This window comes from Canis aureus, chromosome 30, assembly GCF_053574225.1.
Source record: "Canis aureus isolate CA01 chromosome 30, VMU_Caureus_v.1.0, whole genome shotgun sequence".
NCBI lineage: Eukaryota > Metazoa > Chordata > Mammalia > Carnivora > Canidae > Canis > Canis aureus.
In genome coordinates, this window is record NC_135640.1 from 24472893 (window position 1) to 24485680 (window position 12788).

General features: G+C 34.8%; 1 long non-coding RNA gene across 1 annotated transcript in view; it reads left to right on the forward strand.

Annotated features, from left to right (window-relative positions):
- Window positions 1–12788, forward strand: part of LOC144301611 (uncharacterized) — a 69205-nt gene that overhangs the window by 55104 nt on the left and 1313 nt on the right. The window contains exon 3 of the long non-coding RNA XR_013368372.1: window positions 10112–10216. This is a non-coding gene — a long non-coding RNA (uncharacterized LOC144301611). The remainder of the gene's footprint in view (window positions 1–10111; window positions 10217–12788) is intronic.

The window sequence follows — 12788 nt, forward strand, 5'->3', positions numbered from 1 at the left end:
AGAGAAGCCAACTACTTTAGAGAAAGTGGATTTTGAAGGCTTGCCTATCCTGAGAAAACTTTTTTAAACTTACTAAATCATTTTAAAAATGAATTTGTATGTTTTGGAAAAACATGATTTGTATAGTCATATGCCCCAAATAGAAATATGTGCTATTTGAAACAAAGGGATGTAATTTGAAGAAGTGACTCTGAGGTGGAGAATGAATGTGTTAGGAATGAGAAAATAGGTAATATAAGAAAAAAATAGGTAAATCGATGGGACTTCTAGTCCTTTCTCTTTCTCTCCTTAGGGAAATTTGCTTTGATTTTGCTAGCTGTGCCTCTTCTTTCCCACTGAGGAGAGTGCTACTATTTTTAGAATAGTAGGATTTGGTACAATCAAATTAAGATATTGAGGATGCAGTCAAAACAGAAAACTATACAGGTCTTGTCTATGAGAAAAACAGAGATGGTCAATCATACTCCTGAGATTATTTGCAGTGGTGGGAACCACATGAGCAGAGATGTCAAGGGATGTAGACGAGAGAGTAGTATGCTGATGATGTGAGATAAAGGCAGAGACAGAAGTGAATGGGTAAGGCAGCTAGAAATTTCTTCCCAGGAGTTATGAGCATTTAGATAATGGGAAAGGAAAATGATTCTAATAAGATTTGCCATGAACTAAGTTCTTTAACATGTTTTGGACTTTTAAGAAAAGGAAGTAAAAATGTGATTTATTGTTTAGGGTGTGATTCCATAAAGGCATTGCAAACTATGGGCAAGAACCGCAGAGACCATAGCATCTCAGGGTTACAAAACCTGTGCTTCCTCTACCTGACTCATCCCCAACCATCTGTTCAGACGATGGTCTGAGTCGGCTGGCCTGTCCATCACCTCTATTGACTTGGGGGAAAAAATGAAGACAATCCCTTAGAATTTAAGAATTGTATAGTTAATCAAGTAAGTATGGGTGAAAAATCCAGTTCTTTGTCCTGAAGCCTAGATGAACCAGTTATCTGTGAGCTGCTTCTGGGAATCCATCCCACTTTAGGAGTTTCCACTGTGTCTAATTAAACCCCTGTCTGAGTCTCTTGATGTCTGGCATCCAAATAATCTGTTTCATAACCATGGCTCCTATTTTTGCAGGGGATAAGTTTTATTCTATTCTCCAGACTATCCTGTACTCTAAGTCTGGGGATGGCTTGCACTTGGTTTTTCATTTCAACCCTTTGGCTCACCTTCTTTCTTTTAATGAATTTTCACTTTTGCTTGCCCTTGCTTGTATGAAATTCCTAGAATAACCTAAAATCATCTAAGACTACTCAAAACTTATACCTTACACCTTCCCGGAGTTACATATTTGAAGCCCTGTGGCCGATGTGCCACCATTTTTTCAGATTTGCTATTGATTCTTGACACCTTGACCAAATATGCTGAGTCCTTTCGGAACTTGATCTCTAACTACTGGCTCTCTCAAAGGGTCTCCAGCCTTGCATGCTCTTTTCTACCTCTTCAAAACTGTTTCTCTTAGCTTTAAAGTTAAAGCCATAGTCCCTCTTTTTTTTTTAAGATTTTATTTATATTTTCATGAGACACACAGAGAGAGAGAAAGAGAGAGAGAGAGAGAGAGAGAGAGAAGCAGAGACACAGAGGGAGAAGCGGGCTCCATGCAGGGAACCTGAAGTGCAATTCAATCCCAGGCTGAGTCACCCAGGCTGCCCCCATAGTCCCCTTTTATATATATATATATTCTATGCTGAAGGCTCTATCAAGTGGTTTGCCCTAATTCACAGGGCTTGAAAAATCCAGACTGTCTATTCAAACTCAACTGTATGCAGTTGGAAATATGGACTGGATAAATCACAAGTGATTTTTTTCAAACTATTATTGATATCCAAAGAGCTTTGAAAATGAAAAATAAACACTGTTCTCTATAAGTACTAAATCAAATTTTAATAGCAAGCTGCAATTTCTTAAGCATATCTATACCTTTATCATCCTACACAAATTTCTATACTTAAAAAGTGATTGAGTAGAGAGGAATGGAATTCATCAATTGGGATTAAAAACCCTACAATTCTCAAGCCTATTGACTTACTGAAACCAATTGAACAGTTAAACAATTAAATAATGCTCAACATTCTCTTATGGTTTTTTACTCATAAGATCAAAGACGTTCATTATAAAATGTACTTATAATTAAATCATATATATCAGCATCACCAGCATTTAACTCATACAGCTGTTCAGCATATTCTCCTATTCATTTCCTTTTTCCACTGTATTCCCTTTCATGTTTGTAAAATATATTCCTCTTCTGAGCATGATTGTACCTTGTCACTTAACATTTTTTCTTCACAAATCTTACATATGAATGATATTCATGTCTTTATTATAATATTCACTTATCTTTATTATTTTCTATTCCCATCTCTGGCCCATGATTTTTTTTTTTTTTACATTTCTTTGATGTGTTTCAATGGATTTCTTTCCTGATATCAAGTGTAAGATTTATCTGAAGCTGTTAAAGTGTGCATGTATTTGGTTATCAAGCATCCTTGGCAACATCTTTGCTCCCATCCTTTGTCGAAAGCACACATCCACTGAGCCTCTTTTCATGTAGGTACCCTATTTCTTCCCGGTGCACTAATAGTAATTTGTACATAACCTCATCAAATTTCACACTTGGATCCAAGTTGGAAAGCACAGATTCAGTGTCAGTCTTAACGCTGTCTGCAGAATATGGTGAGAGACAGCCTGTGCTTTGACTTTGTCAGCTCTTTAGCAAATTACATGCAAGGATAAAGAGGACATCTTGCTTGCTGATAAAACACATTTTTCTATTCTCTTTTTTTCTTACAATATATTGAATAATACCACAGGGAATAAATCATCAGATGCCTGATATAACAAATGCATAATTAAACACATAAAGAAAAAAAAAAAAACGAGTCTTTACAAAGAACATCATGTTTTATACAGATAGGGAAGAGAGATTTCAGAACAGTATACGAAGCTTTCTGTCCTGCAGGGAAAGACAAACAGCAATAGCGTTAAAAAACTGTGGATGTCAGGAAGCATCTGTTTCCATTATTATACATGAGGTGTTTTACTTGTGATGTCATTTATAACAAACCCTATGGAAATGGTATAATTATTCCCATTTCACAGTTGAAACCCAGAACTAGAAAGTGATTCACTGAGCAAGAAGTGGAATCTGAAGTCAGTCTGGTAAATTGGATAGCTCTTGTGTGGTTAAACTGCAGCCCACTCTAGAATTTCTGCAAGTAAAATGACTATTACAGTTTTCATCTTTTTTAAAGCAAAGATGCAAATGTCCCTTAGGGATTTTATATAAATAAACAGGATCTCTTAAAGTTAAAATTATAAGACATGAGTTTCATAGATGTAATATTAGTATAAGTGTACATCTGTGTACATATATTTATTATATATTATATGCTGTAATATATTTATATGATATGATATATCTATACAATATATGACATGATGTCTTTGAGACCTATGCCTTATAATTAGAACTTTAGGAACTTTGTTTATTATACACTAAAATATATTGTTCTTATAGTTTCCTGACCTCATTTTCCCTCAATCTAAACACATGATACGTTTTATAGGATTAATTTTGAATCATTTACTATTATGATGCTCTGGATATGTTACTTTGCTCTTTGTTGTTTTTTTTTTTTCTTGTCTTTTGGCTATTTATATATTCTCATCTTCCTTTAAGCCTCTTGAGGCATATATATTTCAAAACTAACAAAACATTAAATATCAAGTTACATTACATGAGGAAATGGGAGGATAAAAATAAGGAAAGTAATCAGGGAACTTACATATATATGTGGCACTCCTGCCATCTTGTGGGTTTTCTGTGTTATCTATAGACCTAATTTAATTTGTCTTTTCTTTTCTGGGGGGAAGTTGGGGGGATTTTTGAAGGAGTATTTTGAACATTTGGCTGCTATAATGTCAATTACTTAAACCTAACATACTCAATAATAAACAGATAACAAAAGTGGTATTTGTTCTCAAATAGTTCAGAAAAATTATATCTATACCTATACCTATAATCTACAGCTATACTTACACCTGTATCTACTTTTATGGAAATATTTATACTTTTCAAGAAAAAGAGGAATAGTTAATGATAAACAAATGGAGCCAAATGATAACAATAGATCCATTTGGGTGATATTCTATTCCTATTTCTGCAATTGCCAATAAACAATTATCTCTCTACTCTCTATCATTTTCGATCTTTTAGGTTCATAGATATTACTCCAGCAGTTACCCCCTCTCCCCAGTGCACTATCATCTGTCTTTCTTTCTCTACTGAATTAGTTTGGAAAACCTTTCAATGCCTCATCTCTTCCCCCAGCTCTTGAACACTTTCTTCTTGATCTTGTCAGAATAAAAAAAAAAAATCCCTGTAGATGAGAGTCTATATTTGTTCCCATTTGTTTTCTACTATTCCATCTTAAAATATTAGCTCAAATATAACATAATTAATAATTAAAATAGACTCCTGATCTTCTTTTCTAACCTACCTCTCCAACCATTTTCCCATCTAATTAATAGGAATTACATTATCTTAATTGTTCAAAACTCTCTGCACATGCATTGTTTTTCTATTTTTCTCACCATTCACATGATCTATTATAGACTATTAATTTTAAATTCAAAATATAATCAGAATCTTGATTTATCACCTCCCACCACTATGATCTTTCTGACTCAACCACCTATCAGTTTGGTTACTTCCAAAAGCCTTCTATCTGGTCTGCTAATCTCAGTTCTTGCTTCTCTGGAGTTTATCTTCTGCACAATATCCAGAACAATTATTTTCAATAAGTGAGGTTGAGTCATTACTCTATTCAATACCTTTAATGGTTTCACTTTTGAGGACCCAAAAGTCCTTACAAAAGCCTACCGGGTCCTTTAGGATCTGACCATCCCCTTACCATTTTTCCCTAGCACAACACCAGCACCCCCATCACTTACCTCATGACATAAACTCTGACACAGAGATTCCTCTCCCAGGCTTACTAGCTTCCTCACTGTCCTTCAAACATATCAGAACACTCCTGCCTTGGATTTACCAACCTAGAAATTTTCTTTCCTAAAGATTTGCACTTTTTAGAGCTTTACTCAAATATCACCTTTGTGGTGGTTAAGTTTAAACTGATGACAATGCATCATACATGCCAGCCACTCCTTATCCTGCTTTCCCTACCTTCTTTTTTTCATCATAATCACCTTCTTTTTTTTCATAATATTCAAATTTGGGCAACATATTTGTTTATATCTATTTGCCCATTTAGGATATTGCTTTCTATGGGCAAGGACTTTGTCCTTCTGATGAGTCTAGAACAGTGGCTGGCTCACTGAAAGTGATCAAATATGTCTACAATGGGTAAGTGAATCCTTTTCAAAAAATATTGTCTGAGTTGCTTTTTCTGGTGATTGAAATCAAAATAAGTGGCTGTATGTTTATTGTATCAATTAAAATGAGATCTGTCTGCTGCAAAATATGGGTATATTATAGTAAAATTGTATTTTTCTCACAAAACTTAAACTTATCAATTCTTCTTCTGCCCCTTTGAGGTATGAATCTTTTTAAAGATCTCTTGGCTAGTTTTATAATCCATGACTTTCCTCCTCAAGCATGTGGGAGTCATCCCTTTGAAATGTAATCATCAAGGAAGACAGGGCCTCCATTTGCCAGTCTGTAGGAGAGTAAAACTTAACTTCAAAGAGCAGCCTACTCCAATTTGTAAAAACTACATCCTGAAGATAAAAAAATAAAGGTTTACTTTTATTTTGAGTAAAGCCAACTAGTAAACTAAGGTGGCCTAATATCCCAACTCCCACCCCAGTCTTTGTCAGAAGAGCTGAATATAAAAACTGGGTCTTCCCTCTCTCCCAGGTTGCTGGCAGTAGTGTTAGAATGAAGTCAGTTTCTTTGCTCATCTTATTGATGAGGGAAGGGTGGCTCACCATATGACACTCCTGAGATCTACTTAACAAATGCTAACTTAATAAAGTTATATCACTGATTCATTGAAGTTTGAACTTCCTTAAAATATTTTTTAATTTCTGAAGTTGACATAAATGCTCATTTTTTTCGTAGAAATGAAAATCACTTAGCCCCATGTTCCATAACTTATAAATGAAATCTGGAAAGTGCTAAATTATATGTAGCTATGTTGAAGAAAATACGTCTTTTTCCAAGTTCCTTCATTTTTAAATCTGGCACTTAATGAATTTGGTCATATAGAAATGAAGTTTCTAATCCATTCTCATCAAATTATTGTCAAGTATTTTGTGAAAGCATAAAGTACATGGATTTTGTATGAAACCCCATTGACAGTGGAAAATTGAGTAGTCCAGGCACTGTTATACGAATTTTTCTCTCTCTCCTACTTTTTCATCCATCTTCAATATAAACTCCACTGGGGTTCTTTTAAAAAAAAATTTCAATTATGTATTTATCTCTGAGACTATCCCTCTAGTCCTGTAATCTCCACTTCCCTTTATATCACATTGACTTGCATTCAACTATTTGATTTTCATGCTCAAATTCTCCAAAGTGAATGGTTTCTTCATATTTCATGATGTGATATTATACCAGTGCATTCAGAACCTAAAATTGAATTTTCCATTTTAACTCTCTAACAGTGTAAGTGCCCAGATAATCTTCCATCTATTATTCTTTCTTATTCCCTTAAGGTATTAATCATTTTCAAATGTCCACTCTTTCCAGCTTTTTCTATTAGATTTTTATTGTGACTTATTTATTAACTTGCTATTGGCCATAAATTAATTTTATATTGCTTTCACACAAGGGGCAAGGAGGGACAAAGATGTAGCTTTTAAAATCAGTAGACTTTATTACTGATGTAGATACAGAAGGAATACACAAGTAAAGAATGTTTTCTACTTATTTTATGCTGTTATGTTTAAACCTGAAGGTGAGACCTTTCATTCATATAACTTATTGCTTATCATCTTGGAGGTCTGACTCTACTTGTTTTTCTTTATTTCTGCCACTTGCAGATTTGAAGTGTAAGGAGGTCTTTGAAATAGACAAAAAGATTTTAAAAGAATTAATCAAGGTTCTATGCCACACATTCAAGTTATTTGTGCTGTGTTTTTTAAATTTTTTTTAAAGATTTTATTTATTTATTCTTGAGACATAGAGAGAGAGAGAGAGAGAGAGAGAGAGAGAGAGAAGAGAGACATAGGCAGAGGGAGAAGCAGACTCTACGCAGGAAGCCTGATGTGGGACTCGAACCCAGGACTTCGGGATCATGCCCTGAGTCAAAGGCAGACGCTTAACCACTAAGCCACCCAGGTGTCCCTGTGCTGTGTTTTCAAGAAATTCTACAACTCTGTAAATTGTAGAAAACTGATAGTATTACAAATGAATTTTGTCCAGAGAAATGCTAAGCAGCTGTGTCCTGCAGAATGCAATTGATTATTGCTTTGTAAATAAACCAATTTTTGCATATATTTGCAAATTCATTGCAGTATTCCCTCACCTCATACAAAGGTGTGAGTTTTTTGAACTCATTGTAACATCTTACTGTTTTCCTTATTAATAAGTGGATTAAATTAAATCATTGACATGCTCATTTCATATGTGTATGAGATTCACAACTACGCCCTTTTAAACTGATTCTTTAAAAAACAGTAAAGGAAGGCAATACATTGCCTAATGTGAAGACAAGTTGCTTTGGCTTAAGAAACATGTTAGCCAAGCACTGTATATAATCTCATTCGTGATTCAGGTATTGAGGGTTCCCTCCCTCTACCTTCTGCCCCAAGGTAAGCAGATTTCAACCCTATTACTGTTATGGAGAATAATTCCAGTAACATCCAAAGTTTTTTTGAGTACTTGTGTGTGCACATGCTTTCAGATGTTATTGGAAATTATTAGGAGAGATGAAAGTATTTTATATAGCAAATAACCCAATTATACAATCTAATAAAACCTCAGTCAATCTTCCTGGCTTCACCAAATATCCCCACTGAAATATTTCTGGTGCATCATCTTCTCTTTCTTATCCCTCCCACAAAGCAATCAGTCCTGCCCAAGAATTTTCTCATGTTTACCTCTATCAAATGCCTCTTGTCTTTATTATATAGCTGCAATGCTCAGCCAGAAAACTTGGAGTCAGCTCAATCTTTCGGCTTTGGAGACTGTTTACATTCCATTGAGAGCTAATGTAGGCATCTTCCAAAAACAAAAACAAAAAAGAACAAAAAAACAAAATACGGTGTTCCTGTTAGTGCTGGAAATCTTTACAATTTACTTTATAGCAATTAACTTTATACAGATTTATCTTTGGTTTTTATTCCATTATTCACATCAATAGCATTTATTACAGAAGCTGTACAAATATATATCACTCAGCCAGACCTGGAAAAAAATGACTTAACTTCCCAAGGCCACAGAATGGTTGTCAAACTAACATTTATATTTTTCATAAGGGTATTTACATTGATTCTTTTTAGAGAATTCAATAAAATACTTTCTCTTAGTAGGTAAGGAATGTTATCAAGAAATATTCCTGTTCTCTTTTCTTTGCTCTATGGCCTCTCCCACTCCATTAAATCTCTGTTTGTCAATTCTGCCCCACAAACATCTCATAAAGTCTACTCATTCTCTCTATTTCCCCTGCCACTGGACTAAATCATGCCACCGGATTTTATTATCTGGTTTCCTATAAACACCTCCCTTACTCTTCATTTCTTATTTCTGGTTATTTTACAGGTTCTAGTCTTCTAAAGCACATAGTCCAGACTCTTTATGCTTTATAATAAGACCCTTCTTGTCCTCACCTACAACTATTTCTGAATATTATCTAATGTACCCATTTGATTTTAGAAGATTCCCCAGTCAATTCATATTGGGACCACTTTTAGATCAGTCAGATCAGGACCTGACGCCCACCTCATAACACAATCTTTATACATTAATAAGTTAAACAATCTCAATGTTTACTTCAGTATCTCCAACCTCTATTTTTTTTCTTAGCTTATTGCTTTACCTATCCTTCCCTAGAAGTTCTTTCTCTTGAAGTGTCACTTTGGTCCTCTAGGAAGTCAATGTGGAAAAAAGTTAGAAAAAACACCCGTGAAAGCTAAATGGGCAGGAGGCAGAACAGATGATAGAAAAGCATCAGACCACAGTGGAGATCAGAAACCTGTAAGAGTAAAGAGGAATGAAGATGTTGGCACAAAGATCATCTCAGACCGTGATGCAGACCTTACAACATACAAGACAACCCAGTTAGAAAGTCTAGAGCAAAGATTACCCACTGGATAATTTCTGTATTGAATAAAAATGGCGAATCCATAGTATCTCCAAACTAGTCTGGATTTGGGCTGCTCAGATGAAATGTGGTTGCCTTGAAAACTGAGTTAGGTCCTAGGCTGCCAACAGTGTCAGATTAACTGCACTCATTGAAGCTGAAGAACAAATTCTTTGTTGAAAAAGGACTCCACTGGCACACCTCCTGACATCGTACCAGGTCAGCCTAAGACTCTTGTATTGTATGATTTGGTACATTTAAAAAAAGGTATTTTCCTCTGTTAATCTGATATAGTATGGTGTTTAGCTCATTCTAGAGATCTGTCTCTCAAATCTATAGATAGCTTACAGAAATTGGGAGTGCTCTCAATTTAATAGTTTTTATTCAACTTGAATCATTACCTGTTTAAGACTGACAAACCAAGAATCAACCTTAGGGATCATAACATTAATACTCTGGTGTGAAACCAGGTCAAACCATCCACTGATCACCTCCTGTGAGGAACTGAAATTAACACAATGAAAACCACATCGCTGGTGGGCCTATGTGATAGTGATAGTGTAGAAGATAGCTCAACTACTTACTACCCATCACTATACATTTTTTTTTTACTCCAGAGCCCCTCCATATGGAAATATTATACTTCACATCCATTGACAGGCTTAGAAATGCAGTTTACTTTGGCAGATGAAATATGAGAGGGAGTGACATGAGGTACCTCTGAAGAAATGTTACAGAAGCTATAATGCAGTTTACCTATTACTCTTCATATAATTTTCTCTTCTACAGGACTAATAATGATAAGGGCTGTCTGAAAATGCAATCTGAGAAAAGATGGAAAAAAAACAAAGAACCACAAAACCACATACAGCTGCTCTGCACGAAGAGCGTGAGGTGAAAATAAACTTTTGCTTTTCTAAGTCATTGAAATTTTTTGAGTTGTTAGGTATCAAAAACTAACCTAGTTAAGATGACTGATTCGCTTTACATTCACTGGTCAACTTTGGGGTTTTGGTATGATGCAACACGAATGTGTGTCCTTGAGCTAGTTCCTTTACATCCCAGGTCTTTTCGGTAAAATAGAATAAGAACGAGACCTACTTCATATAGTTGTCGTCATAAACAAAGAGTTCAAACATGTAAAGTGCTCAGAAGAATCCCTGCAACATAATGAATGCTTCCTAGATGTTATCTGTTAGGTGACACCACTTCCACTGGTGCTATTGGTTCTACCACCGATCTTGCCACTACTACCACAGCCTTATCGGGGGGCTGATACAATCCTAATTTCCCAATTTGGCCACTTACTACATTTATCATCTGGCATAATTTGTTCAAACAATTGACCTTGGTTTTGCCACATAAATTGCTTCACATGCATAAGTGTTTTTTTTTTTTTTTTTTTTTTTTTAACATTTGTAAAATGACAATCAGCATATCAGGCTCCTCTGGTGCTGAGGTAGGTCAATTTTCCAAATATTTTGATAAATCAGTGGCTTCCCTTTTGTATTAACTTCTAGTGATTATATCTAGTGATTTCTTTATTATTTTTTTTTCCTTACTCTTAGATCAATAAAAGCAATCCAAACACTCTCAAGCCTTTCAGTTCATCTTTCTGAATATCCTAATATTGTATTTTCAAAAATTTGCATGTGTTCTTCACTCTAAACAGAGCTCTAAGTGAATCATTTTAAGTAGCAGCATTTCTGCTACAAAGGATGTACTGCAAAGTTGTATGCTAAGTTGGCAAACACTTTAAAATATCTGAAATGTTCATAAGTTATGGAGCTTCGAGGAAAATTCTTTTTGGAGCAATTCTTCCCACTGTCATGTTTTCAAGGCTGGAGAATAATACTCTTTCTCATTCTTTTTTAACCAGAAACAATTAAACAAGAAGACAACCTATTTTCTTGGAAATCCTATGAAGTTTGTTTCCTTAATTTTTCTATGTCTCTGTATTCTTTCTACCTAAAGCATCTTTCATCATCTGTGTATAACATTGATTTTCACTGCAACCTATTTTCTTTAATTATATATACATATACATATACACTGTTACCAAAGCGAAGCCAAATCAAACCATATTTTTCAAAAATACATCTTTCATCACTGAAAGAAAATAAAATACAAAGTTTGATTTTAAGTTAGCTTTCTACTAGGCTTTTTAGATGTTAAATATTTGTCATTATTCCCTGATTTTCTGGCCTCCTTGACTTCAGTTTTTCTTCGAATTCAGTCTACCCTCTAACAACGTCAAAGTTATACTTTCTTTTTTTTTTTTTAAAGTTATACTTTCTTAAGAATTAGATTTGATTATTATGCTTTCCAGAGTTCAACCTCCACCACTAACATTAATAGGCTAAAGCAAAAGTACTTCACAGGAGTTATTTGTGAAATCTTTCATGAATTTCCCTTTACATTTGATCCCTGTGATGTCACCTACTTTTGCTTATTCTCTAGATCCTTCTCAGCCTCCTTTCCTTCGAATGATAAATATGGAAAGCATATTCTCCACAACTCTGATCCCTCTGTCGACACTCTTCCTTTTATACTTTTCCCATAGAAATCTTAACTGCTCACAAGCTGTTTTGGGTCAATATTGTCTATAGCCTGGAACTTTTGCCCAGGTGCCACTTCTGTGTTTTTAATGATCTGTCAGTAGTTCCTCATAAATGCTCTAACAGTGCCTCATCTTGTGTTTAAAAGACAAGTTGATTCCCATGTACCATCCCCTTCATCATCGCCCTACAGGAATATCATTTTTTTTCCTGCCTTCTTTGGATCCATCATTGGCTCCGTTAGTGTCTTAAAACTTAGGTTTTATAGTTATAATTGAATTGTGGGATTGGAAGAAGTATCATAATCTAAGCCATCTTTCAGAATGCATAAATTTCCTCTATAAATTTGACTTTTGGTTAAAGTATCTGTGAAAACACAGCGATTATAACCTAAATTGTATGTTTACATATTTTCTCAGTATGAGATTGCTAGTTTTGTCATAAAAGAGATTTTAAAACCATTGGCCTAGATGCATCCTTTTATTTTTCTTCTTCCTCTTCTTCCTCTTCTTCTTCTTCTTCTTCTTCTTCTTCTTCTTCTTTTTCTTCTTCTTCTTCTTTCTTATTCTTATTTTTATTCTTTTCTTATTCTCCATGCTTGTTCCCAAATTGTGTTAATTCAATCTCCCCAGTAATCCTCAAATGCAAACCTTCCTTTCCTTTTACACTGTCCCCAATTTCAGCCATTCTCATGGATTTCCCCCTGCACTTTTGCTGCTTTGCATTAAATATAAAAGAAAGAGGCCAATGAAGATTTAAGAAAATGGTTCAAGAGACTGGAGACTGAATAGCTCACAGACTTTTCTTCCTAGTGGTGTTAGTTTCTTATTGTTGCTGCAACAAATTCGAACAGCTTTGTGTCTTATAACAACATACATTTATCGTTCACTTTTAGAGGTCAGAAGTTC